This window comes from Nuphar pumila, chromosome 13 (genome assembly GCF_984573655.1).
Source record: "Nuphar pumila chromosome 13, dmNupPumi1.hap1.1, whole genome shotgun sequence".
In the NCBI taxonomy this organism is placed as follows: domain Eukaryota; kingdom Viridiplantae; phylum Streptophyta; class Magnoliopsida; order Nymphaeales; family Nymphaeaceae; genus Nuphar; species Nuphar pumila.
In genome coordinates, this window is record NC_143261.1 from 39,432,425 (window position 1) to 39,453,402 (window position 20,978).

Genomic DNA, 20,978 nt, shown 5'->3' on the forward strand with positions numbered 1-20,978 from the left:
TTCATGACATTTATAAATTCATTTGCACAATGTCCATTAGTTTGTTGCATCTCATCCATTGCCAAATAACATTTTCTCTCTTATTTGCATTTCTGATTTCCTGTTTTGCTTTCAGTAATTTTCTGTTTTACATATAGTGAAATTCTGTTTTTCCATTCTCTGCTTTTCCTATTTCCATTTTGTAGTTGTTAGTTTAGTTGGTTAGTAAGTAATATATAGTTGTTAAGTCAAGTTATTTTTTTTTAGATAATACATGTTTAGTTACTTAAGTCGATTAACTCCTAGTTAGATGAGTAATTGTTAGCTTAATCATGATTTCATTTAGTTAAGTAAATCAGCTTACTCAATGCCATATCATTAGATTTACTTAGTTAATTAGTTGTTTTCAATATTATACTTAGTCATAGAATTACTTAGTTAATTGTCATTAGGTTTACCGAGTTATTGTCATTTAGATTTCGGTTATCTTACTTTTCATTGTTTTAGTATTCTTCGTTTAGCACTATTTCTACTTCTCTCTCTTGTACTGCTCGTGTACATTTGACTTGTGCAGGATCGCACAGGAGTGGAGTTGAAGCGTATACGTGACACGGAAGGGTGCAAGAGTAGAAGCTTCTTTTTTACTTTTCAGTTTAGAATTAGGAATTTGATTCTGGGTTTGTAAATATCGCTTTTTACGCCCTCTGCGAAGGGTATTCATTTGTTGTAATAATTAGTTGTTTTTACTTTTCTCGTACATTTTACATTTAATAATTCAGCAATAAAGAAATAGTTTAGAATTGTGTGTTTGAATACGAAATATTCCCGTTCCTTGAGTTCGACCCGGTCTCATCCACTAGTGAGAACCGGTTTTTATTATTTGATGTCTGGTTTTCACATGTTTTACATATAAAAATCTTTTCAAAATTACAACGATTTAAAAGAAGACATCAAATTTTTGGCGTCATTGCCGGGGAACGGCGTAATATTAGTATTCACTTTATTGCCTAATGTTTGTGTTGCATTTAGGTTTAGAACCACGTATGTGCATATCTTAGAGACGAGCTTACTTTTCTGCACAGCCCACCTACTAGGAACCCCTTAGAGGTGACTGTGTACGATTGGTACCGTACACATAGTTTTTATATTTCTTTGCATAATCTCTATTATGAGTAACTGCGTGGTGTTTGTTTAGTTTTTGTTGTTTTTAGTTTACTCACTTTGTGGTTTGCGTGGTTTGGCCGCTTAGTGCGTTAGTTAGGTAGAAAACCCAAAATTAGGATGAGTGTTACACCGGTCTACTTCAAGGTGTATGCACAGGCAACGATCACTCGACCCGAGCTAATTGAGTCCCGAGTTTCTTGTTAGGAGAACTCCTTATCTTATCACCATGGCCGAAAATCGGTCGTTGTTCCGTACCCTTAAGGAGTACTTCATGCCCACCATATACACTCCCACCTCCTGCATCACGAGACCTGATGTAGGAGCCAATCAATTTGAAATAAAGGCCAGTATCATTCAAATGTTACCATCATTTCATGGCCTAAGCAACAAAGACCCATATAGTCATATTGATGATTTTCTGGAGATCTGCTCGACAGTGCGGATCAATAACTTTGGAGATGACGCATTGAGGTTGACGTTGTTTCCGTTCTCTCTCAAAGATAAAGCTAAACATTGGCTAAAGGCTCTCGATACGGTTCAGATTACCACTTGGGAAGAAATGCAGCGCGAATTTCTTAAAAAGTACTTCCCTATTGGTAAGATGAATCAGTTTCGTAAAGCCATAATCAGTTTCTCGCAGATTGAGGGAGAACAATTCTACGAGACTTGGGAGAGGATGAAAGATCTTCTCCGCAAGTGTCCCCACCACCAGGTGCCTCGTTGGCAACTGGTGCAGTATTTTTACGATGGCCTGACCGAGAAGGACAGGCAAATAGTGGATTCATCATGTGGGGGCACTTTTATGCTAAAAAGTGAGGATGAAGCGTGGTCGCTTTTTGAGACATTGAGCGAAAATTCGATGCACCATGCGACAACTTTACGGTTCGATAGGGCTGCACCTGCACAGGATAGTACTAAGAAGGCATGTATTTTTGAAATAGGGATAAACCTTGAGTTAAGCAACAAGGTAGACCAACTGTCCCAGAAATTAGATCAGTTTTTGTTGGGTCCCTCTCCTGTCATGCAGGTGTGCGCGTTGTGTGCGAGTCCTGCACACCATATTTTACAGTGCCCAGTTGCGCCACAGTATCCTGAGTTTGTCCAAGAGCAAGCTCAGATGACTCAAAACTTCGCTAGGCCCGCACCCAATCCATTTTCCAACACTTATAACCCGGGCTGGCGAAACCATCCCAATTTTTCATGGCGCAACTCATAGATGCAACCCCCTAACCCTTCCTAGAGTCAACCCAGTCAAGGCGGTTATGCGCCTGGATTTCAGAGATCCAGTTATCCCCCAGCCCAACCTGTTTATACTCATCCCCAGTCTCATGAGCCTTCGCATAGTCAGTCCTTCGAGGACAAGATGCTACAAGCATTTTCTGATATTAAAGCGAATTTGAGCTCGCATAATCAGTCTATTTCAAAATTAGAGACTCAAATGGGGCAGTTCGCCGAGGCGCTTAGCAGGCGAAGTGAGGGGACACTGCCTAGCCAGCCTATTGTCAACCCTAAGGGAAAGGAACCCATGCGTAGCTTGCATATGACCAATGCACATAAAGAGCAAGCTCAAGTTGTAACCCTTAGGAGTGGGAAGCAGTACCAAGCGAGGGAGGCTGCAGAAGAAAGAGAGAAGATAAGTGAGAAGCAGTTTGTCCCTAAGGTTTTACCTCAGGAAAGCGAGAAGGTTCTTCCATCGGAGCCTTCACCATCCTACATTCCCAAAGCCCCCTTTCCTGAGGCGTTAGAGAGGCCAAGAGCATTAGGTAAGGCTGGAGTAAACATGCAAGAGATGCTTGAGATATTCAAGCACGTTCAGATAAACCTCCCCTTATTAGATGCCATCCAACAAGTCCCTGCATATGCAAAGTTCCTCAAAGAACTTTGTACGCAGAAAAGGAAGTCAATGTCCCATGTGCAGAAAAAGATTTATTTAACTGGGCAGGTGAGCGCATTATTGCAACATCAAACCCCACCTAAGCTCAAGGACCCAGGGATTCCGATCATCTCATGTGTCATAGGAAACATCACTGTTGGGCGTGCATTGCTCGACCTTGGGGCAAGTGTTAACATCTTGCCGAGTTTCTTTTATGACCAATTTGAATTGAAAGAGATGAAACCTACACCTATGACTCTTCAGCTCGCAGATAGATCTATCAAGGTCCCAAGAGGGATACTTGAAGATGTTTTAGTCAAGGTGGAGGATTGTTATTTCCCTGTCGACTTCGTGATATTAGATATGGAGGGAGTTGATAGCCCACAACAGACTCCTATTATTATCGGTCGCCCCTTCCTAGCTACCGCCAATGCGTGCATTAATTGCCGCACTGGTGCGATGGATGTGTCATTCGGAAATAGGAAGATGCGGCTAAACATTTTTCGTGCTGCTATGGGGCCTGCTGTTGAGGAGGCTTCTTTCGAGGTCGATGTCATTCAAGACCTCGTAGAAGCAGAATATGCTTGGTTATTGAGTAATTCACCTCTTGAGGAGGATAAGGAATCACTAGAAGAGCATCACCTAGAATTACTTGCGAATCAGATAGGTGATTTGAATTGGATCGGGCACTTCGAGCCATTCAGAGGTATACAAGATGGGAACACACTGCGCAGTGTCACAGATGACATTATTTTTCATAGAGAGCCCGATTGAGCCTGACTTCATGTCCATTGATCACATGGACGATGAAGGATTTTTTCGGGGATCCGTCTGGCTGGGGACGTGAAACTTAGCGCTTTATGGGAGGCAACCCATATTCTGTACAATATTACATTTGCTGTTAGGATTTGTAGATTTTATTTGGTTTTATTTTTCTATTCTATGAGTTTTATGTTTTGTCATGTATACATTGCATTTATTACATTCATAGAACGTGTATTTTTAATTCATGTCAGGTCATTCTACTCTTTTCCCTCATTTATTTCTCTCATGTGCATTCACGTAGTTTCATATAAGCATGGGGGAGTGCCACTGGGACATTGTCATTCAAGCATGGGGGAGGGTGTAGTTTGCACACCTTGATATTTCTGTTTACGTTCTTGCACATGTTTACACATCTCTCATGAAAAGTAGATTTTTAAAGAAAGAGTTTGAACTTATATGAATGTTATTTCAAATTTAATGTTTTTAGAGGATTTTTAAGCCCCACGAATTTTTTTTCTGACATAGATCTAAAAATTATGGTTGTTTATGCGGATTTCAAAGAAATGATGATAGATACATGTTAGAATTTATTTTGAATCATAAATATGAATATGCATAGTTCTATTTTTTTGAAAAACTAAGCAAATGAACAAAAGCGTAAAAAATGAGCTCAAAAAGTGAGAAAAAGCATGCGTTAGGTTGTTTGAATAATTTCACAATCCTTAGTAGATGGAACTTAGATGTAAGTTGAAACTTTTAATTCCATTTCGAAAAGGAGAGTGGAAAACTTCGTGATCCTAAGTAACTGAGAACAGATACAAGTTGAAATGTTTGATTCTCATGTTATAAAGGTGAATGAAGGAAGTCACTTTTATGTCTTAGTTGATATCTTTTGGTATGTATTGAAAAAGTATAGAAGATATTGACATTGCACAAGGCATAAAAGCAGACCACACGCAAGCTATATGAGAAAAATAAGTGCGCAAAAAGAAAAAGCGTGAAAAGAAAAAAAAAAAAAAGAGAAGAGAGAAAAGAGCTTAAAAAGAAAGAAAAGTTCAATGCTTAGAAGTGTGATTGAGAAAACCTGTGCAGAAAACATATGAGTGAGGATAAGTAAATAATAATATGTTTTTATTGGATTTTCTAAGAATAAAACATAAATAATTATGATATTTAGAAAAGTGAAAGAAATTCTTTTCTGTGGTGTATATATAAAAGACTCTAATTATGTTTGATTTTTTTTGTAACAGGAAATATTTGTGAAAACAAAGTCTTTAATTACCTACTGCTTATGAGAATGTGTAATATTATGCATACATGACAGAGATGTTTGTGGGTAGCATCACTGCAAACCCTCACGAGACCTTACTCGTCCACTGGGGTAACCCAGGGGTTGAAAGGGCTTGTTGCATGAGCTAAATGCAACCGTGATTCCTACGAAAGTGAGTTAGGTGATAGTTTGATTTCATGCATTTTTCTAGTTTGCTCGAGGACTAGCAAAACATAAGCATGGGGGTATTTGATCATGCATATAATTCAGGGTTAATTAACATTAAAATATGCATGATTTTATAAAATAATGTTTCAAAAACCCAATTTTATGTTAGTTTTCGAGTAAATGAGCTAAAATGATTGAAAATTAGAAAATGCTTGAAAAAGTAGCTTTATTTTGCATTTTAGTATATATTTTAATGTTTGTATTTACGTAATAGTTTTAGTTGTTAATAAATTTTTTTTTAGAGAAACATAATTTCATATTGCAAGTTAGATAAATCATTTTTGGTTTTCTTTATAGAAAATAAGAAAAAAATATTAAATATATAGAATAGAATAGTTATATTTTTTAAAAAATAATAAATAATAATAATCAAATAAGGTTTTTAGGTTTTTAGCAAATAAAAACTGTTAAATAGTTTTTTTAAAAAAAATAAACCAAACCGGTTCAAACCGGTTTGCATAAAAAAAAACTGAAAAAAATAAATAATAAGTAACCGGCTTGAACCGGTTTGAAGTTTTTAAAACTCAAAACATTTTCTGTTTCAAACCGGTTCCAGCCGGTTTGAAAGGTTTTAAAACCCAGAAAAACGAAAAGAGGGGCGTCTCCCCCTTCTTGAGCTACAGCCTACTTTTCTTCTCCCTCCTCTCCACTTCTCCTGAGCTTTTCTTCCCCTTCTCCCTCTTTCTCTCTTCTTCCCTGTTTTTCGGTGGAGAGACTTCCAGCAAAGGCGGCGGTGTACGGGCGGTGGAGGCCACCAGCTTCTCCTCTAACCCCTCAAGTTACGGTAACATTTTCTTCTTCTTCTTCTTCTATACCTCTTCTCCTTCACTTCTTTTCCTTCTATGCATTCACGTATTCTCTGTTTCACATCAAAGCATTCATCTTCATACATAATATCTTTTGCATAGTTTTTTTTTTTATCAATGTGATTTAGTTGCATTGTAGATTCATTTAGCCTCTGAATTCATTCATTTGTTGCACAACATATGCATCAATTGCATCATCACCGTGAAATCCTCTGATTTCACGGTGAAATTGTTGTCGTGAAATACATTCTCAGATCTGCCGAATTTGTATGGTCTGCTGAACTATGCAATTCATTATCTGTATCATTAACTTTCCTAGTGAAGAGTAGAGTTGTCGTGGTTTATTTGATCGGTTGGATTCCTCTTTTCTCTATCAGTGGATTCAACCCTCTTTTACCAGATTAGCTCCAGACTGGCCGGATTCTTCTTCTTTCTGGCAGATTTCTCTTCTATCAGAATATACTTGCCGATCCGCCGGATTGGCTCTACCTACAGTGAATTCTGCTATAAAAACTATTGGAATTTGTTTTCTATCCGGTGCCCTCACCTGAGCCCCATCATTGGCCGGTCTTTGTGATTTCTTTGAATTGTGAAGGCATAAGTGCTTTACGATACTGATTTTCTTAACTAGACTATATTCCATGTTCACGGCTGAACCTAATATGGTAGTCTCTATTAAGGACAACCTTATTTCAGTTTGAATTTCATCGGGCCTTTGATTTTCACGGCTAAGCCTATTTCACGGCAGCTTCCTTTTACATCTTCATGACATTTATAAATTCATTTGCACAATGTCCGTTAGTTTGTTGCATCTCATCCATTGCCAAATAACATTTTCTCTCTTATTTGCATTTCTGATTTCCTGTTTTGCTTTCAGTAATTTTCTGTTTTACATATAGTGAAATTCTGTTTTTCCATTCTCTGCTTTTCCTATTTCCATTTTGTAGTTGTTAGTTTAGTTGGTTAGTAAGTAATATATAGTTGTTAAGTCAAGTTATTTTTTTTAGATAATACATGTTTAGTTACTTAAGTCGATTAACTCCTAGTTAGATGAGTAATTGTTAGCTTAATCATGATTTCATTTAGTTAAGTAAATAAGCTTACTCAATGCCATATCATTAGATTTACTTAGTTAATTAGTTGTTTTCAATATTATACTTAGTCATAGAATTACTTAGTTAATTGTCATTAGGTTTACCGAGTTATTGTCATTTAGATTTCGGTTATCTTACTTTTCATTGTTTTAGTATTCTTCGTTTAGCACTATTTCTACTTCTCTCTCTTGTACTGCTCGTGTACATTTGACTTGTGCAGGATCGCACAGGAGTGGAGTTGAAGCGTATACGTGACACGGAAGGGTGCAAGAGTAGAAGCTTCTTTTTTACTTTTCAGTTTAGAATTAGGAATTTGATTCTGGGTTTGTAAATATCGCTTTTTACGCCCTCTGCGAAGGGTATTCATTTATTGTAATAATTAGTTGTTTTTACTTTTCTCGTACATTTTACATTTAATAATTCAGCAATAAAGAAATAGTTTAGAATTGTGTGTTTGAATATGAAATATTCCCGTTCCCTGAGTTCGACCCGGTCTCATCCACTAGTGAGAACCGGTTTTTATTATTTGATGTCTGGTTTTCACATGTTTTACATATAAAAATCTTTTCAAAATTACAACGATTTAAAAGAAGACATCAGAGTGCCAATATTGATCATATCTGATCGTGACCCGAAGTTCACCTCCCACTTCTGGGAGCAGCTACAGAGAGTCTTGGGGACAAAACTCAAGTTCAGTACCACATTCTATCTCCAAACTAACGGGCAATCTGAGCGGACCATACAGACTCTTGAAGATATGCTAAGAGCCTGTATGTTGGAATAGAAAGGTGATTGAGACTCCCACTTAGCGTTGACTGAATTTGCTTATAATAATAGCCACCACGCTAGCATTAGGATGACACCATATGAAGCCTTATACGGATGACCCTGCCGATCACCAATCCATTGAGGTGAAGTGGGTGAGCGAACCTTGGACTCACCAATTGTGTTGCAGCACTACACTGAGCAGGTCCACATGATTAGAAAGAAGCTACTGACTGCTCAGAGCCGATAGAAGAGCTACGCAGATCAACGACATAGGGAACTCACTTTTACGGTTGGAGATAAGGTTTTTATCAAGGTCTCTCCAACCAAGAGTGTGTTCCGTTTCGAAAAGAAGGGGAAGCTCAACCCCAGATTTGTTGGTCCCTTCGAGGTCTTGAATCGGATCGAAGAGACTGCCTACCAAGTTGCATTGCCACCGCAATATGCATAAATACATGATGTATTTCACGTATCAATGCTTCGAAAATATGTTCATGATCCTTCTCACGTCATCCAACATGAAGATATTGACATTTGAGAAGACATGACAGTAGAGGAAAGGCCAGTGGAGATCATGGACCGACGAGAGCAAGTGCTAATAACGAAGGTCATTCCACTTATTAAAGTGAGATTACAACATCATGGAATCGATGATTGCACTTGGGAGCCCGAGTCTGATATGCGGGATAAGTATCTTGAACTCTTTGCCTTGTACTCTTAACTGAATTTCGCGGACAAAATTCCTTTAAGGGGGTAATGATGTAAGATCCACAATTTTTCAGACAATTTCTCAATAAAATTCATGAGGCATTTACCGGTAAAAATAACATTTATACTCAAAATGCAAATCAAACCGATTCCTGTGAGCCAGTTATACTTAGGATATTCATCGCTTTGCGAATATATGCTCAAACACTCTGAAAGTCATAACTTCCTACCTAGACGAAATCAAGAGATTTTCATGAGCCAACTTTCTTAGTTACGTCAATACGAAGGGAATGACGTACTAAAAAAATTTCAGAAAAAAATCGCTGAAAACCCAAAATTTTTGCGGGACCCACAGAAATGTTGGTGGCACCCATAAAAATATTTCTCATAAAATATCTGATGGGACCCATAAAATATCCCATGAAAATATCTAGTGAGACCCATAGGATATTTCATAGAATATTTCATCTGGATAAGATCAAGGAGTCATCCGGATGAGATCAACTTGGATTTCTGAAAAAGATAGGGGCATTGAAGTAAAAGAGCTTGCTTAGGGGCTAAGCAAGCTTGGCTATAAAAGGAGGTGACCCCCCTTTGAAAAAATCACCAACCCCCTCTCTCCTTTGCCTTCTCTCTTTCCTAAACCTCATCCAGTGAGCCCACTTGGTCTGAGCCTGCCTGACCTGGTCCTAGCTCACCTGATCTGGTCCAAACCCAGTTGACTTGACTTGAACCTAGTTGGGTTCGAAGTTAAAGTCAAAGTCCTTTTTGGTCTAGATTCTGGTTTGGTTTTCTAAACCCAGACTTAGCCTGCTTGGGCTAAAACCGAACCTGCTGAACCCAGTTGACTTGGACCGAACCCAGTTTGGTTCAAACCACTTAGGTTGAGCAGCTTGACCAGCATTACCTCTTTCTCAACTAGGTCGACCTCATCTGACCTAGTCTGACCTCTTGACTGAAGGATCAAACCTCGTTCGAAGCATTGGAGCGTTCAAGAGTCGTTTCTTCTACAATTTGAAGTAAGTTCGCTTCGTTTATCCATCTCTCTCAAGTATTTATTTGTTTGTATATAGAATATACTTTTTGAAGTAGTATTTGATCCTAGTTCTTAGTTAAACCCTCTAGGACACTTCGATGTTCATGTGCTTGCCTTGTAACTATCGTTAAATATATATGCTCAAATGCATAGTATATGCATTCTTAAAAATGGTATCTTGCCCTAGTTTCTGGTTGAGCCCTTTAGGACACTTTGGTGTTCACTCGCTCACCTTATAACTATCGTTGGATACAGATCTTGGTGTATATCATCTGAAAATGGGCCATTGCGTCTTATATCGCCAAGGTTGTGTAATTTAACTTTGCCGTCGCGTCGTATGATGCCAAGGCTCCCTGCTTTATGCAATTTCCAATTATGCACTTTCGATTATGCATTTACTTATGCCATCGAGTTGAATGACGCCAAGGCTCCTGCTTTCTACAAATATATATGCAGAATATGTCGTTCGGTTAAATACCCCAAACAATAGTATATGCATTTTCTTTACGCTGCCGCCATATAAAGTACAGACTTCTGCTTATATTACATATATGGCACGTAAATAAGCGTTCAAATGGAGATCAACTCTAAATCATCAATGTGATTCTCTTACTGATCGTCATTCAAGATTCTGCTTGATGAATGAAGCCCCTATTGGAAAGGCTTCGCTTTTTGGCAAAATTGTTTTTTACGTAAAGACTAAGTCATTTGCGTATGACCTGGCTATGGCCCAGAGTTCCCAACAACCTTGATAGATGCAAGGTATGTACAATGGTGCACATCCATTTCTCGAGTTGAACGTAGAGATTTCCCGCCAAAGAGAGGAGATGTCGCTGAAATGGATAAAAGAAACACACGCTTTCTCCATTAAAGAGAGGAAGTGCTGCAGAAATTTTTGAAGAAGTTAAAAGTAGCTCAGAAAGAACGTAGCAGGATACTCTGTCATATAGCGGAGTGCTACCTAGTTCATAAAATGCTTTCTACAACGTAGAAAGGATCGTCACACCACTGCCGATAGAGCAAGGGAGGTGCTGACAAAATGGTTGGTAGAAGAGCTGCCAGAACCGATTGAACAACATAATGATGTCTGTTGTTGGAACGATGCCAGAATGACTCATCTCTCAAATGCCTGTAAAGGCACCTTACTCGTAAGGGCCGCTGAGCCAGAGTAGAGGTTGCGCCTTGACAAGGTTTGGACTCGTTGCGTAAAAATACGCCGAGCAGCCGATCTATTGAGATCGAGTCATATGCATGCTCATTAAGAACGGTTATACAACCAGACTCGTAAGGGTCGCAAAGCCAAAGTGTGTTGTTTTCACCCATAAGAGGTGAGATGCTCGTGACGGCCGCAGTGCCGAGAGCAGAGTTAAGCATGCATATGAATAAGACTTAAGGTCGCACATACCCCACGATTGATGATCGTGTTAGGAGTATCCCCCTCGGTTGATGGCCGTGCTTGGGGCATACTGAATGGGGTCGGGTACATACTCCTGTAATGCTGAGACGCGAGCTGCCTAAATGACATGCAATATCTGTCCAAGTAATCGTAAGACTGACATACCCCTTCAGAAATTATGCTCACTGTGGAATGATAGTGATGGGCAACCTTGAGTGACATGTATTAAACTTTGGACCTGATAGAGTCCACGATGGCCTCAGTCACTGATGGGTTTTGGGGTCGTGGTTATCCTTAAGATCTAAGGATTGAACCCAACTACTGCAAGTAGAGGATGCATCCAAATATGGGCCTAGTAGGGTTCTCCCGGTTGAAACACAACGCCCTACTATGGATAGGGTCTACAGGCCTCTGGGGTATCTAAAGTACATGGAATAATCAACCTCCAGAACGTCGAGTTGATGTCTGAACAATTGCTTAGCCTGCGTACCAAGGGTGGAAGAGGTTAAATATCGAAACAATGCATTAGCTCTAGGTTCAGCGATGCTTGAATGTATGAGTGGATGGATGTTGTTGAGTCAGTCCTGCATAACCTTTGTGAATGTGTCATGATCGGTATACGACTAGACCGACTACGCAAAGACCTGTGTTGTATCCGCACGATTAAGCGAAGCTCGAGGAGTTGTCCTTAGATGCGTGGGATACAGATGTGCCAAGTATGAAGACTTGAGCTAGACATCCCTTTGAGACCCAGAAGAGGTCAAGGCTAAGTCGTAGAGACTTGAGCAATTATTCAAATCACAGCCCTGAAGAGGCTTGCTTTAAGTAATAAAGACTTGAGCGGATGTTCAACTCATAGCCCTCAGGAGGCTCTTGCGATATACGCTAAGTCGTAGAGGCTTGAGCGTCATTATTGTGAACTGCGACTCTGAGTGGTCAACGCATTTACTTGAGTTGAATGGATATGTGATTGCTTGCTTACCAGACCATCAGTGGTTCTGACCCTGTTTTATAGGGATTTCAGGTATTGAAACTGCGTTGCGATATGCGGAGCAAGGAGGCATCGAGTACCAGAGTTTCTCTAGACAGAATTGTACTGCTTCCTTTTATTAAACCTTTACTGCTTTTCCCAGCAATGATGTTGTAATAAACATATGGGTTTCGATAAAATGGAACACTTTGGTGGTCAATGAGTTACTTGGCCACATACCTGTAATGTGCCCGAGGTTTTCTAAAACTGATGACTCATTATCGTCTGATTCCGCTCCTAAAAGCTTTTATAAGTTCTGCTATTAAAAAAAAAGAAATTTCTGAAAATTTTAACTTAGGTTTGTTTTGGAAATCTGGGGCATTACAATCACCCAGCTTCTAGGTTGAAGGAAGGAGAATGGAGGTCGACCCTGTAATGCTTGGCTGCTCCTTTGTGGCTCGGCTACTCCTTGAAGGTTTGATAGAAGGTGGAAGGGAGAAGGAGGAATCTCAGAAAGGGGCATGTGGTAGGAGAGAGAAAGAGGGGGGAAGCCAAAAGCAAAAATCCTAGATGCCTCAGGTGGGTCGGCTATGGGGTTCTTCTCGAAGGGTGACAGATGATGGATGGATAGGGGAGTCGACTAGGTGAGTTTAAAAAAGAGGTGGCTACAACTTAGGAAAAGCAAAAAGCAAGTTTGCTTTTCCTAATTTGTAGGAAAAGCAAAGAGAGCTATTTGATTTTTTTTTACTTTTCCAAAGAAGCCCTCAATGTGGTGCCACCTCAAGGTGGGGCCCCACTTTGTTATGTAATAAAATGAAAGAAACAAAAATATAATGAAAATGAGGCTCTGGAGAGGTGCCACCTTAGAGGGGGCAAATTTGCTTTTTGATTTTTTTTTTGAATTTTTGTTTGCTTTTTCTTTTCCTAAAACCTAGCTAAAGCACCTAACTTTAAGGAAATCAATGGTGGAGATTTTTCTTTTTGAAAACTTTTTCAAAACCTAGCTAGTTTCAGGGAGGTTCAATTGAGGCGCCACCTCAGGGTGGGGGCCACTTTTTATTTTGAGATGACAAAAACAAATAAATAAAAAAAATCTTTTTTTTTGGAGAAGCGCCACCTCAGAGGGGGATGACTCCTTAATTTTAGGCTTTTTTTGAAAAAACTTGAAAACAAAAGCTAACTTTTAAAGAAGATCCAAGGTGGCGCCCCTTCAGAGTGCCCCCCCCCTGGAATTCGAATTTTTGAGTGCCTTAGGGTGGCGCCACCTCAGAGTGAGGAAGCTTCTCCTTTTTAGGCTTTTTCAGAAAGCTTAAGAAAAACCTAATTCTAAAGAAGGGCTAATGTGGCGCCACTTCAGGGTGGACCCCACCTTGCCTTTTTAATGGTTGGAATTAAAAAACAAAGACTAAAATGAAAAAAAAAAACTTAAAACCTCTTTTTGGAATTTTCATTAAACTCTAAACTGACTAGCAATTATAAAACAATACTTGACCTAATTACAAATTTTTTTTAAAAGAGGGTGCTTTTCAAAGCACTTTTATGAAAACAATTTTGAAATTGTGGATAAAGAGGGTAAATAAAGAGATTTTATAAACTTCAAAGTCTTTTTTGTAAATTTGGAATAGAAATTCTAGGTTCAGAGCCTCGTCCCCTCCTTTAGGCAGAACCAGTCCATTTTATCAAAAAGCATCCAAATTGTTTTCTTGATAAAACATTTTGAAATTCAAAGTCTTGGGGTTAGAATGAGAGAAAATAGTAATTTGAAGACCCAGGGGTTTAAAATCAGTTTTAAAAGAGTTAAAAAACCAGAATCTGGATTGAAAGTTTTAAAATCAGGAGTTCTGGACCTCGAAATGACATGCTGCACAGTGAAGTTATATGAAATATTGTGCGATGACATGCACTGACATGTTTCGGGGAATTCAATTCTGAACAAGGAATTTGAGATTTCAGTCTCCTGATATGAGTAACACTTTAAAAATCTGTGACTGAGAGTGAAGATTTGAGCCAGAATGTGGAAAATTTGAGAATTGTAAATGAAATTTGGACTTCTGCATGGTTCAGGCTCAGAAATTGACTCAGTTGCTCCCTGAAGATCTTAGAGAACGGGTCGCGATGACTGTATGAGAGTGCTGGGGAAGGTGAGTGAGAATTTGGGGTGTTTACAGCGTTGCACATCCATTTCTTTCAGGCACAAAGGCAACTACCATTCTCTCTCTCTCTCTCTCTCTCTCTATATATATATATATATATAGTGGCAGCTGCACAACTACGTACGGGATCACACTGATGGCCAGCACAAAAAACCGTTAAAAAAAATAAAACACACTTTTTCTGTAGTTTAGCATTTTTACCAGTGGTTTTTGACTGCTGCTAAAGGTTCTAAGGAAAAATGGAGCCCTTAGTGGTGGTAAAAAAACTGTCACTAAAGATATCATCGGAAGACCTTTAGTGACAGTGTTTTGACCATCACTAAAGGGAAAAAATGCGCAAAAAACCTGCTTTTTGCTCCTTTGCACTTTTTTTGTGGCCGTCCGTCACAGAGCACCTAAGGGTTGCACAACTCTCTCTCTCTCTCTCTCTCTCTCTCTCTCTCTCTATATATATATATATATATATATATATATATATATATATCATGATTGTTCCCTCATGCATCAACCTCTTTCCACAGCAAGCTTCTACGACAAAATGGACGATGAAAAGCTTAAAGAAAACTGACCTAATCAACGGCGAGTGACAAGGTTTGAGTTAGTAAGAGCATGGGCAACCCTAGTAGTACACAAATTGGGTGATTATGAAATGTCTGATTTTTTTTTCCATAACAGAGCTGGGGGATTAAGGCCCCCTCCTTTTACATAAAGTCAACTCAATCAGCCCTATCTGGAGGTCTGACCCTCCAGATAATAAAATCCCCCTGTTCCGGAACAAGTGAAAGACTGCTAAACTGGGATTACTATTAAAGATGAAATGTCTAATTGATGGATTGACAAAACAACTTAGGAGTCATGTAGGTCTAGATTACAGATATCCAAACAGATGAGCAAATAAGCCTGGTAGGTTGGATCCGAGTCTAGTTAAAACGTCTTATTAACTGATTCTGTAGTTTTTTCTTGGGGGGGGGCATGACTCTGGTGCAATCAAGTCACACTCCCACAATGTAAAAGGGTCTGATAGCGATCTTGGCCTTCAACTGCCTGAACTGGTTGCACATGATTGACTCATGAATAATTGTTCGAGTCAAGTCTCTTGACAATTCAGCCTAGCTAGGAGTTGCTGCTAATCCTTCTTCTTAGAACTTTTTATAGCCCGAACCTTTGCCAACAATATGATAGCCTAGGCACACTATATTTATCCAAGGGTATCCAGTTGATCAATTCCCCAGTTTGGTTACCAAGAGAGGAAAAAAAAGAAAAGAAAAAGGTAGCCAGTTCCGTCCTCACACATCCATCACGTAGTACGGACTTCGTGTTACATCCATCACGTAGTACGGACTTCGTGTAAGATGTGTAGTCTAGTTCATTAAAAAAAAAATGTAAGATGTGGTCTTGTTACCTGTGAAGGTGTACCATCTTCTGTGACGTAAACAAAATGTTGGGAGAGGGAGTTGTTATTAGGAGACCGTGGTGTATGTTCTTCCCCGATGATTCACTGAATCCCACGTCTGTGTTCGGGGGATCGAATGAGTGCCACATATTCATGCACATGGGGCTCGTATTCCCGTGTATGTTGACATACTTTGCATCAGACTCTGGTGCTATTGCAAAGACTTAATCACCCTTACTTGCTTTTCTTGCCCTGAAATGGTGGTTCGAGGAAATGACAAAAATATCCTCCATTCAAAAGTTGTGAAACGACGGGTCGATAAAAGGACAAAAAAGTCCTCCATCCAGAAAGTTTGATGTTAACCATTTAAAGTGGAGACGTTCCCTATTCATTAAACTCCTGCGCCATCTGTTGTAACAGTTGCTCCCATTATCAACCCAAACTTTGCCTTCGTCTCCAGTCGAGCTTTCCGCCTTATTTTTTATCCTGTTGTACAAGACATTGTCGCCTTCTCGTGCCTGCCTTGTGTTACAAAACATTCCACTGTCTTCTTTTATTTGTCGTTGTTGTTAGGCATTATGGAAGAAAGCAATGATGCACAAACATTCAAACCAGTGCCATTAAGGCAGCGTGAGTAGCTTTTCATCTCATCATGCTATCGATGAAGAAGACATGTCGTCTTGTGTGCCATTAAGGCATTGTTTGGTTATTGTAGGTAGATCATGTCCTTATGATGGATGGAAACTTATCGATATTTGTAAGACGCTGGGACCTGTTGACAAGAATGCTTGTTTACAAATGCTAGGAAGGGCCTCTACCCCATCAGGTATCCTACATTAACTCATCATATGCATTGTATCTCAAACCGCTGTATTAGTAACAGACTCCCATTTTTGCGAGATACATTTTTGTTAGTTAATATCGATTTGTAAGGGTAAAAAGCTGCAAACAGAAATTGATATATTACTTAAAACATTTTTGAGCTTATCATCAGGTTGTAATAAAGACAATGTAGCTTAATCAATCGAAAGATCTGGAGAATTGAATATCTATACTTATGACGCAACTGAAGAATTGAACATCTGCACTAATGATGCACATGAAAAGAAGGGTGCAGGCATTAGACCCACTCTTGACTTGAATGTTCCAGTAGAAGAAATGCAATTCAATGATGAGGTAGACTACCAAGACAGTGCATATAATAAAGGTGTAGGCACCAGGAATGTACACGGAAGTACACTTGACTTGAATGTTCCAGGAGAAGAAATGCAATTCAGTAATGAGGTAGATTTTGATGTCAGTACACTTAATAAAACCGGAGGAACTGGGAATGTACATGGAATTACACTTGACTATGGTCCTGTAGAAGGAATGCAGTTTAATAACGAGGAAGATGCATATAAATTTTACAATGAGTATACCTTAAAAGTTGGCTTCAGTGTGCGAAGGTTTTCTTGGTCAAAAAATGCACAGGGTGTCTTGGTTAGAAAGACATATGTCTGTTCCAAGCAAGGTTGGAAGAAATCAATGAGAAATCCAACAACGAGCATGCCAGAATCAAGATGTGGATGTCAGGCGAGATTGGTTTTGAGAAGACATCCGAATGGGAAATTTGTCGTGCGTACTTTAATCAATGATCATAATCATGATTTATCTGCATCATTTATGACTCCTATGCTAAGGTCACATCGTAAAGTAACTATAGCGCATGCTGCAATAGCTGAAATAGCCGATAGCGCCGGCATTGCACCAAGGAAGACATACAATTTGTTTACCCGCATAGATGGTGGTCGCGAAAATGTGCCATTCACACCTTTGGATCTAAGAAACCACTTGAGAAAGAAGAGAACAGATAACATGAACGGAAAAATATGTTCTTTGGTTCGTTACTTACAGAATAAATCAAGTAATGAACATGGTTTCTTTAGTGCAATGCAAGTGGACAAAGATGGATATGTTGTGAATATGTTTTGGGCAGATTCAAAGTCTAGAGTAGATTATGAATGCTTCAATGATGTGCTTGTGTTTGATACTACAGTAAAGATTAATACTGAACATTGGCCATTTGCGCAGTTTGTGGGAGTGAACCATCACGCACAAAGTTGTATATTAGGCGGTGCTTTTGTGTATGACCAGACCAAGAAAAGCTTTGAGTGGTTGTTCAGAGTATTTACACAGGCAATGAACGGGAAACATCCTGAAACTGTACTTACAGATGGTGATTACGCAATTGCGGCTGCAGTGCTTCATGTGTGGCCAGATGCACATCATCGCCTATGTTTGTGGCATATCTTTCAAAATGCAGCAAATAACATAGGACACATATTTAATCAAAATACAGGGTTTGACAAAACGTTTACAAGGTGTGTACTTCATAGCGTAGACGAGGTCACTTTTAAGTCAGATTGGGACAAAATGATTAAGACATACGACCTTACTGACTGTCTGTGGTTACAAAATTTATATGCAGAAAAAGAGAAGTGGGCATTGGAATATGGAAGACAATATTTTTGTGCAGGTATGATAAGCACACAAAGAGCCGAATCTATGCATGCCACCCTGAAGAAAACCCTGTATTCATGTGTAACAATGTTTCGTTTCATGGAACAATATGAATTATTTGTAGACGGTCTAAGACAGAATGAGCTTGAACAAGACGTGAAATGCTTCAATACACGACCTTTAACTTTTGGCATGTAAATATTGATGCGACCTGCAGCTCTGTATACACTAACTGTATTTGAATGGATCAAGAAAGAGGTGTTGCATGTCATGAATTGCAAAATAGAAGGACTCGTGCAAACCGAGAATATGCACAAATACCATATTTTTTGTCAGGGCGAAAAGCATCAGGAAAGGCAAGAAGCACATGTCACGTATAATGTTGACAACGAAAGGGTAGAATGTTCGTGCAAAATGTATGAATTCAAAGGTATTCTATGCTGTCATGCATTAAAGACACTCAATCAATAGAAGATACAAGAAATACCTGAGTCTTACCTAATGCGAAGATGGAAGAGATGCGCAAAGATTGAAATGCTCGTTATGGACAATGCGAGTAAATCTGGTGTTGACCAGAAGCGCCACATAGCCTCTCGTTACCAACAACTATGTAGGTCATTCATGCATGTTGCTGATTTGGCATCGAGAAGTGAAGAATGCTATGTATCTGTGAGAAAAGCTGCAATGGAGTTACTTGAAAACGCGGAGTCAAATCTCCTTAAGTCCGTTGCAGCGAATGAATACCAGCAGAAGATAATGGGATCGAACACCGCAGGTGAAAATCATGTTTCACTTGACACTCCAAAGAAGTTGCGTTGAAGCGTAAACATTATCTTCAACAAGTCAGTAGTGAACGTTGTTGATTATGATGAACATATTCATGAAGCGAAGGGTATCAAAAGAAAACCTGCCTCTGATCGCAGTCATCGGAGGTCAAAGGGTGCAATGGAATTGGTTGGCAAGAAAAGGACTAAGAAACAACCAACCTGTAATAAAAAACAACAAAGCCCTTCAAATGAACAGGTATTTTTGACATTATATTGCTTCCCATTACGTGAAGCTTGTCAATATCTAACTCGTGTAATGTCCAACATGCAGCAATACCCTACAGAAGTACCAGCAAACGTTGAAACCTCCATTCCTCCCGACCATATTTCTGGAAAGGATCGCTTCAGTTTTACAAGTCTATTGGTATGTAATCAATGTGGTGAGGAGGTATGCATTTCTTGTGAAACTTAATGCACTGTCTGATATTTTCTCTATCATGACAGGCTCTGATGCATTCGACAGATGGGTATGGGACGCAGGAATCTCGTGTGGGCTATTAGTTTAGTTGTCATGCCTCTTTGCATAACCCGATTGCAACATTGTCGGATTTGTTACGAGTTTATAGTGATTTGTCATCGACGACTTGCGGTCCGTGCTTGTGTTTTTTCGATTTATGGTTATCGTTGAATAGCGATCTGTGTCATCGCAGCATAGTGATGTGTGGGTATTGTTCGAATGTCAATCTAAGCGGGCTGAGAAAGGTTGTTCAAGTAAGTTTTTATGGGGCATTGATCAAGGTTGCGATTCATTTTATGATCTGAGTTTGCTATCACCACGCAAATGAATTCTTACTTAGATCATGAAATGAAACACAACCATGATCAATGCCCCAAAAAGACTTACTTGAACAACCCCTCAGATAACGCTTAGAGTGACAGTCGAACAATACCCCCAAATCATTATGCTGCGGTGCCAAATATCGCTATTCGACGATAACCAAAAAATCGCCATTAAGTTATGTCATGAACCAGCAGAATCCAGAAATCACTATTTAGCGATTAAAGCAAAAAAATCGCTATTCAGCGATTAAAGCAAAAATACAAGCACGGGCCGCAGGTGGTCGATGACAGATCACTATAAACTCGTAACAAATCCGACAATGTTGAAATCTGGTCAATTTACCAACGTTAGTTGGTAAAGATATGATTGTAAATAAAAGGCGTCGATTCAACTTCTTTTGCAACAATTCTTTCGTTTTCCCAACACCTCCAATTGTTATCTTGTGAAAACTTTTAGCCATATGTTGTAAATAAAAGGATAATCAATGTGTCATTTCTCTTCCTCACTTCATTTCTTAATTGGTAAGTAAACCTCTTCGTCTATTACAGAGTGAGCTTTGTTCGCTTTAACAGTGGATGTGCAAGTGTGAGGGGTACTCCATAATTTGTCATAATCGCTTTGGAGTTCTTAACATGGGTTCGTTCAGATCCCTCTGTTTTTTATCAACAAACATTGATTATCGCTTTATACTAGTATCGTTTAACACCGCAACTCGGTGTTGACTAACACCGCTACGTGCTACCGCGATGTAGGCCGTGAACAATAATTTAACGAGTTCTGATGTCGTAATTGACATCAGTGAATAGCGTAAGTAGAAAAGCTACCGCCATCAGAGAAGATCGATGCGACGAAATCGCTACTGATGATCAAAAGTAAACTGTCTTCGATAAGTTACGGTATTTGAAACGACGGGTTGTCTTTGATAAAGGGCGGGTTGTCTTCGATAAAGGGCGGTATTCGATAAAGGGCGGTATTAAAACCCAATCATTTAAGTTGCGGGTTGTCTTCAATAAAGGGCGGTATTCGAAACGATGATTTTTTAATTATTTAAAACCAAATCATTTAAGTTACGGGTTGTCTTCGATAAAGGGCGGTATTCGAAACGACGATTTTTAATTATTTAAAACACAATCATATAATTAGCGGGTTTTTTCGAAAAAGGATGGCATGGCGGAAGATGACTTTTTTATTATTTAAAATGCAATCATCTAATTTGCAAACATTTATCGAGGAACGGCAGCATGTGAAATGACGTATTATTAATTATT